This window comes from Hyposmocoma kahamanoa, unplaced genomic scaffold (genome assembly GCF_003589595.1).
Source record: "Hyposmocoma kahamanoa isolate Upper Pololo Valley unplaced genomic scaffold, ASM358959v1 192, whole genome shotgun sequence".
In the NCBI taxonomy this organism is placed as follows: Eukaryota; Metazoa; Arthropoda; class Insecta; order Lepidoptera; family Cosmopterigidae; genus Hyposmocoma; species Hyposmocoma kahamanoa.
The window spans coordinates 13,571,246-13,582,841 of NW_020653719.1; the positions used below are offsets into that span (position 1 = coordinate 13,571,246).

Sequence of the window (11,596 nt, forward strand, 5' to 3'; positions counted from 1 at the left end):
GCGCCCAATGAGGTGCGGAGTACCCCAGGGGTCCGTATTAGGACCACTACTGTGGAACCTGGGGTACGATTGGGTGCTGAGGGGCGCGCTGCTCCCCCGGACGGCGGTCATCGCGTACGCTGATGACACGCTGGTGGCCGTCCGGAGGACCACCTTCCAGGAGGAGGCCCGAAGAGCCTCAGTAGCGGCGGACATGGTGGTCCGCCGAATACAACTGCTGGGGCTCGAGGTCGCCGTGCCGAAGACGGATATGGCCGTCTTCGGCGGGAGGGGTAGAGGTTTAGTGGGCGCCGCATCGGCGTTGGGCAGGCTCCTGCCCAACCTCGGGAGGCCGGGAGCCCCATGCAGAAGGCTATACGCCGGGGTGACTCGGAGTATGGCCTTATACGGGGCTCCTATTTGGAGTGGGGCCATATCAGCGGCGACGAAGGCGCTGCTGAGAAGGCCCCAGAGGCTGGTCGCCCTGCGAATGTGCAGGGCGTACAGGACGGTGGCCTGCGCTGCCGCATGCGTCCTCGCCAGTACTCCGCCGTGGGACCTCGAAGCCGAGGTCCTGGCGGAGGTCCGCACCTACCGGCGGGGAATGAGGGACCGAGGCGAGCGACCCGCTCCCCAAGAGGTGGAGCGGGAGCGCCGCCTCGCGGCGCAGCGCATGCGGGACCGGTGGAAAGAGGGCTTGGCGGATCCCCCCTATGGCGCTCGTACCATAGAGGCGATCCGCCCTGTCCTCGTAGAGTGGGTAAACCGGTCCCACGGGCCACTGTCGTACCACCTTGTGCAGGTGCTGACCGGGCACGGCTGCTTCGGTCACTACCTGCACAAGGTGGCGAGGAGGGAACCGTCCCCGTCGTGCCACGAGTGCGGCGCTGCAGATGACACCCCGCAGCACACCCTAGAGGTGTGTAGCCGGTGGGATGAGCAGCGCCGCACTCTGACGGGGACTGTAGGGCAGGACCTCTCGCTGCCGAGTGTGGTTGCCGCCATGCTCGATAGCGAGGAGTCCTGGGAGGCGGTGGCCTCCTTTTGCGCAGAGGTTATGTCGCAAAAGGAGGCCGCGGAGCGGGTGCGCGAGGACGCGGCAGACGCGCACCCGCTCCGGCGCAGACGTACGGGGAGAAGGCGAAGGCAGTTCGCTGCTCGCCTGATCCCCTAGTGAGACCAGCGGGCTCTGGACAGGGACTCCGGAGTCTGCATTGCACGGCCTCACTCGTCTGGGGGGCGGGTCGGAGGACAACCGACTCGCCCCTCCGTTGGCGCGGGAGCCCTGGCGTAAGCTAGGGCGGCCGGGCGGCGTCGTGGTGAATGTTCACTGATCCCACGGCGCCGACTCAACCGGCGAGAGGGAAACCCGGGGGGGTTTTAGTGGGGTAGGCCCTCCAGCCTGGAGGGAGAGTCCCCACATAACCCCTGAGTCTCCCTGGGCTCAGGGGTATCCATAAAGATTTCCCCCCGACAAAAAAAAAAAAAAAAAAAAATGGGAGACACATCGGTCCCCCGACTCCGAATGTGAGGCTCGCCGAACACCAGACGAGCCTTCTATCCCGGGCCCCTTTATGCTGGGCAACGAACTCCCCCGAGGTCCGCTGCCCAGGGGCCATGGGGGGCCAGGACAGCATCCACTCAACTGTGAAGTTCAGTGGCTGCTCCCCCAGCCCCCGCGGCGGATCTGATGGCAGGCTCCGCCGCAACACCTAACGCGCTTCCGCGCGGACTCTCCGAAGAGAGTCCCTTGGAGCGCCCACCACGGGCCAACCGCCCACGTTCGGCCGCGGAGGATAGGACGAGCGGCAACGACACACCGACACGTCTCTTCCCCCGCGGCCCCGCGGCCCCGCCGCCACTGCATCATTGAAAGCGGTGCAGCCCCGCCAGGGTCGTGGAGGACAGGACGAGCGGTAACGACACACCGACACGTCTCTCCCCCCGCGACCCTCCTCCTCGCGCATCCGCGCGGTCCCGCTGACCAATCGAGTCCCGCGCGGAACGCCCTCCTCCTCGGGCCAGTCTACCACCATCGGCCAGCCCCGTGGGTTCCTCTTAGCTTCACCGTGGAAGGAAATCGACCACGACAAGGCGGGAACCCCTTCGGGGGGCCCCTTTGTATCACCTAGATTAACTTGCACTACTAACCTTAATGAAAGTTATGTACACATAGAACAATTTCACTGTTTGCGATAGTCTGGGGCATATCGACAGTGGAAATTTTAAATGTCGCAACGGTTATTTTGGCAAATTGTCACTTTTTTGTGACAATTTGACAAAATAATAATTGTGACATTTTAAAATTCATTAGGTACATCTACAAATTTCCACCGTCGATATAAGTAAATAAAAGGTTACTTAACGAGATTCATCTACTTATCGAGTGCTTAGGTTTTCGCGATTGTTACACATAGAGAATAGAAACTGTTTTTCAAACAAAACAACTGTTCGAAAAAACAAATATACGCGATTTAAATCCGAAAAATGAGAATGTTACACGATAACTCATTCTCTCAACTCATCAACGGCATTTGTGAATCGATTTATGATGGTTCTTTTTTTTTAAATTTTAAGAAAATATTCCACATCTATGGGTGGCAAAGTATGAATAAATATGAATGACTTTTGAGGTCGGTTTTTTTTTGGTAGTTTGGACTGAGATTATAATAAAATCATTTATTTCAGGCTATAGCCCATAAGATAATGGTGTTAGTAAAGTAAAGGTGTTACTAAAGAAACCCTTAAAACATTTTCATAAAATTGCAATGGTTTTCGAAATAAATATTGATAAGTAATTAAAATATTAAACTACAAAAATTAGGAAAATGCACAAATCACTACTTAACTTGACCAGAACTGATCTGAGCAAAACTTTAAAATTATACAGTCAAAACTTATTGTTCTGAGGTCAAAACCCTGTCAGTGCTCGTACTCACTTCAGCTGGATAAACAACCTAATCGTCCTTGTTTCCACAGATTTCTTGTCGTGTAAATTGTAAACACTTTTGTGGGAGAATTATTAGATTTAAGAAATTTTCGAGAAGTTAGCTTCGTTATGAAAGGAAAGTTGGCGAAAATAATCTTGGCTCAATGTCACATGATTCTCGCTGTTAGTCAGAACCAATATTCATGTAGTAGCAGTGGAGCTTCTTGTAAAAGAGTTTGTCCAGGGAAGTACCTTACCTATTGCTGTCGCCAAGCAATAATTAAACATTACTGCATTCCGGTTTGGTAGGGTAAGTATGTCCCGTCATTTGGTATTATATAATCTCAGTACAGAGTACTAAAAAACCGACCACAAAAGTCATTCATCTCCTAGTTTGCCACCCTTAAAGGAGGAATATTTTTCTTCAAATGGGACCACCTTTGAGGTACCCTCTTTCCAACAAAAAGAATCATTAAAATCGTTTTACAAATTTTAGCCGGAGTTATCGCGCAACATACGTGCAAAAAAAAACTTCCAGTGGAATTGAGAACCTCCACCTTTTTTAAAGCATATTTAGAGATACTTCTGCAGGTAATTTTTTCATGATTTTACACATTTCTATCTAAATTATACTTGATTATGAATATAAAGATCGAACTCACAGAAAAACTTCGTCGACCTGCGTCCTGATTTTGATTCAAATTGGAATCGACCCTATCGGGTCGTCTCGAAATCAGATGGGTTTCTGAGCGACATGAACCTGATTCCAACTATATCTTTCTAATTTGTGAGCTAAATCATCTATTGTTCCGATTAGAAATGTCAAAAGTTTCCCATCGGCCAGTTGTGAATCGCAATTATGTGCCTCAACTCGGAAAAAACACAGTTTCCGATCGGGAGAGGCAATAAAAATCAAGCTGCTGGTAGGACTTGAACCCACGTCCATGCTGCACTGTAGCATTGCTCTAACCGTTTTAGCCACGGGTGTAGTTACCGAGTCGTCAAAATTCTCCTACATTCTTTTGTTATAGAACTCTGTGCTGAATTATCGGCGTTCGTCGTCGCTAGTGACATCTAGTGAGAGATTTTTGAATAACCTCACCACAGCCGATACCTTTACAGGCATTACAACTAGCGCAGATGTCGATCAAATGTATTTATTGAGACTTTTTGTGAAATAACTTTGTTTTGTTATAATTATAATAATAATTAAAGTAATGCTTCGGTGCAGCATGAACGTGGATTCAAGTCCCACCGGGTCAACGAAGTTTATCTGTGTGTTCGATCTTTACATTCATAATCCCACGGAAGAAATGTGATCTGTGATCATAACAAAACTAGTGAAGTTATTTTACATAAAAACTCAATAAACAAATTATACTTATTGTTATTAAAAGTATTCTTTGGGTATTAAATCGCGTATATTTGTTTTTTGAATAAACCAACGCTCCGAGTTTTTTACAGGTACCATGATTACCTTTGAGGTGTTTGAGGCACAACCAAGGAATGATTGATATTATGACTTTATTATAAAATATGTTAATAAAATACCTAGATATCGTATTTTTTACCATACCAAATATCTAATGTATGCATAAGACATTCCCCTGAGAAGAACGAGCAAATCACCCCAAGTGGTTGTGTTTTGAATACCTAGTTAAAAACATTAAGTTTAATTTTAAAGTTAGTAAGTTCACTGTTGAAATTTTAAATAGAGAATTATAAATTTACTTTACTGTTGTCCTTTTAAGAATAACAACTGAAGTACTTTTTTTTATGATACCAAGGCGGGATAAACAAGACGCGCGCTTGGTGGCAAGCGATACGCCTGTTCTTAACAGTAGCAGTGCCACTCAAAGGTTTGAATCGCAAGGATTTGAGGGGCACTGCCACTGCGCCTGTCACTCCGAGACATAAGTTGACAAGTCCCACGTGTCTGTTATTTCACCAGCGCTCCTACTCTTCAAAACAGGAACGCAGTAATGTGAGTATTACTGCTTGGCGGCAGAAATAGGTAAGTTGGCAGTACTTCCTTCGAACTTCGAACTCTCACAAGGAGCTCTACAGCTACAATATATCGAAGCCACATAGGAAGAAATTTTTACAATACTTACCTACTTACTGCTCACTATTGCGCAGATTTTTTTCTTCTAAATCTACAAAGAATCAAAATTATTTTGCATTCGAGTTTTTACAATGGTAGTGTTTTCATTACGAGAGAAATTTAAGAGAGAAGTTAGAGTTACTTCGAAACACGATAATTGTTGGAACTTTGTAATTGTCTTCACTTAATTTATAAATTATTTCTGTTAAATCGCAGTCACTTTTAAGCTCACTGTTGAGCAACGGAGTTATGAATTAATTTGAGATAGATCGAAGACTCGAGAGACAATGTGAGCATTACTGCGTTCCGGCTTTGAAGGGTGAGGGCACATCTATTCGACACGAATTTCATCGCATTGCTTCTGTCATGGCAAAGTACGCTCTATTTATGTAGCCTTTACGTTTTAACTTAAATGAGCGTCGGGCGGGCGAGGCTGGCTTATCTTTGGTCTACGCGGCGACCACGCGGTTGTATTATTCAGTGGAATTTAAATGTTGTTGCCTAGTAAACAGAACTCAGATTCGCCATTAATGTACGTGAAAGCGTGGTAACTGGGCGGTCGCCACGCGGGTGAAATTACAGTCACTTTAGAATTGTCAACTTAGCCCTCAGGGCGATTGGCGCAGTGTCAGTGCCCCTCAAACCTTTGCGATATAAAGCTATGAGTGACATTGCAATAGTTGTGTAGTACCACCAGTCCCGTGCCTTTTTTTATTACCCGAGGGAATCTATTATTATGCGGGACTGTGCTGAACCCTGAAGGGGAGCAGCGCGATCGCACCTAACCCCTGGCGTGTTCTTCCTCTCCGCTGCAGGTGTAAGCACAGGTATGCCATCGCTCGTCCGCGCCTCCACCAGCGGCTGGCCACGTCCAACGCACCTCCTCCCCGACAAGAGAGACACAACGGTCCCCCGACTCTAAATGTAAGGCTCGTCGAACACCAGACGAGCTTTCCATCTCGGACCCCTCCATGCTGGGCAACGAATTCCCCCATGTCCGCTACCCAAGGGCCATGGAGGCCAGGACAACATCACCTCAACTGTGAAGTTCTGAGGATGCTCTCCCAGCCCCCGCGGCGGATCTATTGGTAGGCTCCGCCACAACATCCTATACGCATCCATGTGGACTCTCCGATGAGAGTCCCTTGGAGCGCCCACCGCACGGGCCAATCGCCCAAATTCGGCCGCGGAGGACAGGACGAGCGGCAACGACACACCGACACGTCTCTTCCCCCGCGGCCCCACTGTCACTGCATCTACACCCTAAGCGGTGCAGCCCCGCCAGGTTCGCGGAGGACAAGGCGAGTTGCAACGACACATGGTCATGTCACACGTCACACGTCTCTTCCCCCGCGACCCTCCTCTTCGAATGCATCCGCGCGCGCCCGCTCGCCTTGGACCAAGACAAGCCCGCGTGGTATTCTTCTCGGGCCAGCCTAGCTCCGTCGGCCGGTCCGTGGGTTCCTTTTAGCTTCACCGTGGGATGAAATCCACCACGGCTACTAGAGCCACCACGACAAGGAGGGAACCCATTCGGGGGAGACCAACCACGTGCCTAGTTTGTCCTCTCACTGGGTATCATAAAAAAAGGTCGTTGCTTCTAAATATCATTGAGTTTGTTTCGCCAAGCTCCGCATACAGAGCGTTTGCATGAAGGAGAAGCCATTCCGCGACTAAAACTAGGCTAAGTTAACTTAGCTCACATAGTATGCAACAAACTATGCGAGCTAAGCTAACTGAGCTGAACTTAGCTCACGTAGTGTTGTACTTAGTGAAGCACACTTAATGAAGTACTGCCTCTGGACGCTAGTCTTTCTCCGTATGGAGGTGAAAGGCTTAGCGGGATCGTTGGGTAGTTAACCCACATAGTTCAGTTAGCTTGGTTAGCTTAATTCGCGGTGTGTAGAGATGTATGAAAACATGCCACAGCTACGTGAGCTAAGCTAACTGAGCTTAGCTTCGCTCGCGGTGAAACTTCTCTTTAACTGTCTTCTTCACGTCGGTTGTGTTTTGACTCGGTTGGTATTCCTTGATTGTTTTTGGGGATTTAGATTAAATTCGCTTCTAAATCTCATCTTGATATTCTTCCGATGTAAACAATCTTTATTTTGATTTCTAACGATTTGTTCTCTTAGAAATCTATTTCTTCTCACAGATGGTGATACGGCAAAAAAGCCGTTAAAAAGACAAAACAAAGATTTGCAATAAGCACATAGAAAAAAATGTAAGGACTGCTGGTTCATTCCGTGGCTTACTTGGCATTGCGTTGGGCACGGTTTACTAGAAGACACTAGCTCTAATGTAGCCGGGTGGAAGGATTTTTTTTGAAGTGTTTGGTGTAATTGTAACAAACTAATGGAGTAATATCACAAAAAATTATTGAATGTCACGGTGGTGAATTATCCTGACATTCAATAAAGGTTAAACAATCTTTAATTTATTTATTTTGTTATGATATCAAATCGTGAAAAATATAAATCCCTCAAGACATTCGAAAATCAAAATTAAGCTTTTGCTTTAAAAAGGCATTAATTCGTCTGTACACAAGTTTTACGCTGGGCGAAGCTTCAAACGACGCAATCTTGTCAAAATCCTCAAAATGGGCGCCATAAAAACTAATGCTTTCACTTTATTCCGCAAGGATTATTTTTTATCTTCCAGCTTTGTGTTTGAGTGGAAGTGTATCGCACTATTGCTTTTTGATTTATTTTTAATAAGCCGGGGATTTTTACGTCTTCTCTTTCTCGTACCGAACTGATGACTTCATTTTGTTCACTTTGCACATTTTGTGATAGACTGAAAGGTGACTTATTTGCGTCTATAAACTCAACACTTTTTGTTGTACAATTTCGTTTTTAGTTTTTTTTTATGAAATCACGTAACGAGATGAGCAAGTCGCAAGACTTGCTCACCTCGTTACCTTGTGTAATCGACACGATTCTAGTAGTTATAGAGCTTTAAATTGCAAATATGTCAGAAACATTGTCATTTTGAGATATATAGTGGACAAGTCCCATGTACTTGTAGTTTATCCCAGTAACCTTACCCCTCAAAACTGGCAAACTTCCCTGAAGGAACTCTTCAGCTAGAATTTTTTTCTTCAAGAAAATTTCATCACCGAATAAATGCTTCTTCAGAACTGGTTGGCGCCCACTGTCAGTCTGGGTTTGTTCTTTATTTTCTTAAATAACTTAACCAGCTAACTTACTCAAAGCGGGCCTTAGTTTACCATACTAGAAAACGCTATTTATTTTTATCTCTCTCCACATTGTGCCTTTCGTCTGCTTAAATGGTGTTCAGATCTTTACTAACTCCATCGCTCCAGCGAAAACTATCATCGGCATCACTTGCTTAGTCTTCTAGTATTCTCTTTTCGCTAATGGGCTTTCATCACATAATGTTTTCGCCGATATATTATCTTGAGATATGAATTCTTCGTTTTCTTATTTCTTTTTATCCTCCATCTGGTGTGTTCTCTGCAAAATGGCTCTGGAATTTACCACAACTTTTTTCAATCCAGTTCTTAAGTTCTCTCAATTGTTACAATGGATCGGATCTAAGTTACGTTTATTTGTTTTTTAAAACAAACTAACAATTCGGGCCCTTTACAGATTCCATAGTTACGTTCATGGTAATTGTTCTTTTTAGACTTGTCCAAACTTGAGTTGTCAAGAATTGAAAATTATGGAACCAACGCAAAAGAAAATTATGGGATGATATTGAAAACAAACTGACAACGAACTGTAGCCCTTAGGGTGAAAGTTCACTTGTGGAATAATACACTAGGTTTTGGTACTTGGCCTACCTAACATCCTTTTTTTTTGACGGAGGGAAATCTTAATATATACCGTTGAGCCCAGGGAGACTCAGGGGTTATGTGGGGACTCTCTCTCCAGACTGGAGGGCCTACCCCACTAAAACCCCCCCGGATTTACCTCCCGCCGGTTGAGTCAGCGCCGTGGGGTCGGTGTACATTCACCACAACGCCGCCCGGCCGCCTTACCTACCTTGGGCCAGGGCTCCCGCGCCAATGGAAGGACAGGTCAGTTGTCCACCGACCCGCCCCCCAGACGATTGAGGCCGTGCAATGCAGGCTCCGGAGTCCCTGTCCAGAGTCCACTGGCCTCACTAGGGGATCAGGCGAGCAGCGAACTGCCTTCGCCTTCTCCCCGTACGTCTGCGCCGAAGCGGGTGCGCGTCCGCCGCGTCCTCGCGCACCCGCTCCGCAGCCTCCTTTTGCCACATAACCTCTCCGCAAAAGGAGGCCACTGCCTCCCAGGACTCCTCCCTGCCGAGCATGGCGGCAACCACGCCCGGTAGCGAGAGGTCCTGCCCTATTGTCCCCGTCAGAGTACGGCGCTGCTCATCCCACCGGCTGCACACCTCTAGGGTGTGCTGCGCGGTATCATCCGCAGCGCTGCACTCGTGGCACGACGGGGACGGTACCCTCCTCGCCACCTTGTGCACCTGCACAGGCCTACCTAATATCCTGCCTCCTGCAGCTTGAATAGAATAAGATCATAGACACTACAGAATGTGCAGTTGGTAAACACAGAACCAACCAAATGTCTTTGATTACACGCTAAGAAGAGGAATAGTAAAAATGATGTGAACCAAATGCAATAAGACCCTTGGAGCCTTGAATATAAGGTTTTAAGGCGAGCCACCAGCGGGAAAAACTGTTTTGCTAGATCAAATGGTTCAGGTATTTGCTATTCAATAAAGGTTTTACAAAAAATATACGATATACCTAAGGATGTTGTATAAAGAATGTGCTAATGTATTATACGATAGGATGTACTTTATCCGATCATATAAAATCGTGAAAACAGGCTAAAGTAAAACTCTGAAACTAATTATTATATATTTTTTAATATGTAATAATTAGATACAATATATTTTTTACACAGATATATTTCTTTTTAAGTCCTACAGAGCACCTGCTTTATATTCGTTTTCAACTAAAGCTCTATAAGTTATTGACATTTTTCCCAAAATTTGCAAGTTGCCGTCCGCTGACCCGTCAGTCGCCATCAGGCGCTTGTCGATGTCGGATCTGTGTCAAATTTCGTTTGCTCTTATTTTACTCATATTAATTTACTTCGCGTGGTTTGATGAACGCGAGAGTCGACTGCTAAAATCTAGGCTCGCGTTGAAATACCTCGCTTCAATTAAAATATTCATTTAGATACTCTGGAACCATTTGTAAGAGCCGTTTTGAAAAAGCTAAATGTTAATAGCGTTAATTTTCCTTATCAAATTACTTTGACGCTCTTGTAGTTGAACCCTTCAAAGTCTTAAAATGTTTTGTAATTGTACGATTTGCGTTCTTGTACAATTTCATAAAATAAAGAATTTTATTTTAAAAAGCAGCGAAATAGTTATTAGTTACGTAAGGCTGCAAAGTTGTTGTTTGACGCATTGCTTGTATTGAAACCAAAGCAAGCGAAGGAAGCTACGATCCGTTGGTACATTTTATTCCTATTATTGTTGACATTAAATTAACATGACAACTAATGGTGTCTATTAAATTATCCTAATTCATCGAAGAACTAAAATAATTTCAACAATCACTTAATCACACAAAATAAAAGTACAAGCAAGAATAAAAATTGATGAGGTGTAAATTCAGAACGCACTCGAAGATAAACTTTTTCTTTTGTTTAAAAAACATCAGTTTTATGCTTTAACTGCATTGACTTACAATTATACGGACGTCGGGTCCGCGCTAAAAAGTGTCTGAACTTATAGGGCGTTAAAATCGTATGCAGAGCGTCATTCACGCTCTAGTCTTCGTTTGTTCGACTGACAGCGAAGCAAGCAAAATTAGACAGTACTGCGATGACATTACAATTTAGATTCAACGTTTTAGCTTTTTCATGTTCCTTTACATGTCACTACGTTTAAATAGGTTGACTTGGGACATTTTTTTCGTGGTTTTTGTATTAGACCCGTCGTCCATTTATTTGTAAGTCAATGTTAAACTGTTTTTGTTTTATCTACCATTTTCCTCGCTATAGAGAGGTGAAACGTCATGTGTTACGCTCGGCAACAAAATTGCTTTGAGTCGCGTGCCTTCTTGAAACCCTCGCTTCGCTCAGGAATCTATTTTTGTACCACTTCCTTTGCTTACTCAGCAACTTTGCAGCCTTGCATGAGTCATCTGCCTGGTGATAAGCAAGACGTCCGTCCATAACAATTGCAATGTCTCTCGTAACTTTAAATCGCAAATATCTGAGGTGCACTGCCACTCCGCCCGTTACCCTGAAACATAATTATAAAAGTCCCATGTGCCTGCAATTTCACCAGCACCCTTACCCTTGAAAAGCAGTAAAGCTCACATTACTGCTTGGCGGCAGAAATAGGTAAGGTGGCAGTGTTTCCCTGGACGAACTTATAAAATAAAATTGAAATAGCAATTATTGAGAAGTTTAACACGAAAGAGGTTGCTAGTATGTTTTGTAATTTAAACTTATCCGCTCACGCGATACATGCAGCCGTAGACGCATACCACACCTAGAGGTGCCGGTGATGATATTATACCGATTTATCGGATATCGAAGTTATAACAGGTAAAAGAACTA

At 45.4% G+C, this 11,596-nt stretch overlaps 1 protein-coding gene across 1 annotated transcript in view; it reads left to right on the forward strand.

Moving 5' to 3' along the window:
* The window catches only part of LOC113226697 (hemicentin-1-like), a 160,788-nt gene that overhangs the window by 107,944 nt on the left and 41,248 nt on the right, over positions 1 to 11,596 (forward strand). The window lies entirely within an intron of this gene.